Here is a 2,364-nt window from a genome sequence, read left to right as displayed (position 1 = left end):
ACCGCTCTCGTTCTGCTCCCCTGAGAAACTGCGTGAGCCAGCAGTTCTAGGAAGGCTGAGAACGGGGTGACTAAAAGCGAGAGTTTGGTGTATTTTAATTTGTTTGATGATTATGTTATGCTATCTTAATAAAGTAATAAATTAAAAAAGAGAAAGAAACTGATTGAAATATTTATAAAAAAAAACTAAACTACTTAAGATAAAATAATTCACCGAAGAAATTTAAATTTATTAATTTTTGTATGACTCATGCATGTAAGGATCTTGGACTTAAAATCTTTCTCATTTCTAAGAAACTTGTTAGTACAGAATTATTTAATTTTTGATGCCAAAGAGGAATCTAAAGTGAATTTTATCATTTGAAAAAATGTACTAGACACTGATCAGTCCTTATATCCCCTATTAATATGGTAACTGAATGTAGTGTACAATTTTGCCGTACAAACTAAAAAGATACATAAGTCCAATTTGACTCGAGCTGAGAAAATGAAGAAAAACTTCTTGCCCAAAGAACTTTAAAATATCGAATATAATTTTGGATATGATATTTGGTAAAAGTAATGTACTTTTTCATATTTTAGAATAAAAAATTGATTTTTTAAACAATTTATTTTAAGAAATGGACTTGCGATGTTTTACTAGTCGCGGAAAGTAAAAAATAAAAGGCAAAAAGAACACAAAGTCACTTGCGGACGATGCCTTTGTCGAAGAGCTCGAGCGCAGCCTCAAAATACAATATCAAAACATACGTAAGGGACCCTGCGTATTTAGTGGCTGTTCTGAACTTCTCCGAATGATCGCTGCTAGTGTATAACCGAATTTAGCCGGGACTTATTTCCCGTGGATTTCTGATCAGAGTCCGAGCTAATTTACGAGGCTAAAAGAAACGTAAAGGCAAGCGAATTTTTCGTTGGTCAATTCGCACCGCACTCGGTCACCGATGACGTATTGTCTTCCTTGTACAAGGTTTAGGACACGCAAAGTGCTTTGCGTAACTTTTTCTGTCGTATCTTTCAACTTTTTCGACTTTACTCATTTATAAACAATCGCTTTTTTTCAATAAATATTAATAATTAATAGATCTTATTAACACAGCTGCAGCTTTCTCTTACGAAGCCAACGATACCAAAATCTCATTTCTCATGAAAATGTCACTTACCCAGTGGGCACAAAATTTGGCGCTGTCTTCACGACATCTTTACGACATCTTTACGACAACTTTACGACATCCTATGTCAATGGCGTTAAGTCGTATTTACGATATCGTAAATATGACGTATGATCTGACGATATCGTAAAGACACTGTAACGACATGGACATATGATGTCGTGAAGTTGTCGTAAAGATGTCGTAACGATGTCGGAAAGAAATCGCCAGATTTTGTGCCCACTGGGTGTGTATCTTTTTAGTTTAGACGGCAGAATTATACAGGACACAAAATTTGGCGAAGTCTTTACGACATCGTTACAACATTTTTACGACAACTTTACGACATCCTATGTCCATGTCGTTAAGTCGTATTTACGATATCGTAAATATGTCGGATGATCTGAAGATATCGTAAAGACACTGTAACGACATGGACATATGATGTCGTGAAGTTGTCGTAAAGATGTCGTAACGATGTCGGAAAGACGTCGCCAAATTTAGAGCCCACTGGGTATCCTGCTATTGAATAATTTTAGATTTAATTTTTTTTTAATGAAACAATTTCAAACTGAAAGCTTTTGAACTTAGATAATTTAGAATTTAAACAGTTAAATAATATTTTAATTTAAATTGTTTCAAATTATTTAATTTCAAAGTTAAAGCCTTAATGCTTACACAATTTTTAATTCAAGTGTCAAAAGACGATAAAGGTTTCATTTCCATCATTTCGGATCTTTTCAAATGATATCAAATGATTGGGCCAAACTTTTCGATTTAGTTTAACATTTACTATTAAATACCACAGTATTAAAATTTTATATTTTTAATTAAATATAATATTTTAATAAATCAAACAAATAATACAAATTAGAGAAGGATTTTCTCCGAAGCAAGATTATCTTCCTTCGCTATCTTTTTTTCCTTTTATCTGTAAAACCGCACCTACAGCACTATACAATATCATCCTCATTTCATTAATTTGTAATTCTGTCTCATTAACCATCATTTTCCTATATTTTATATTTAGTAATTTCAAATCATTGAAACTTAAAAAAAAAAAAACATGGAAAAGTTTATGTTAATTAACACATTTTATAAAAAAGTCACTGCCACCGCAGGTACAGAAAATACCACAAATCTATTTTCTCAAAAGAACTGTTCAGCATTTGTTTCTAATATATATTCAAATCGAAAAAATGTAACGAACCGTAATA

Source organism: Belonocnema kinseyi, chromosome 8, assembly GCF_010883055.1.
Source record: "Belonocnema kinseyi isolate 2016_QV_RU_SX_M_011 chromosome 8, B_treatae_v1, whole genome shotgun sequence".
NCBI classification, from domain to species: domain Eukaryota; kingdom Metazoa; phylum Arthropoda; class Insecta; order Hymenoptera; family Cynipidae; genus Belonocnema; species Belonocnema kinseyi.
This window is presented reverse-complemented; position numbering follows the sequence as displayed.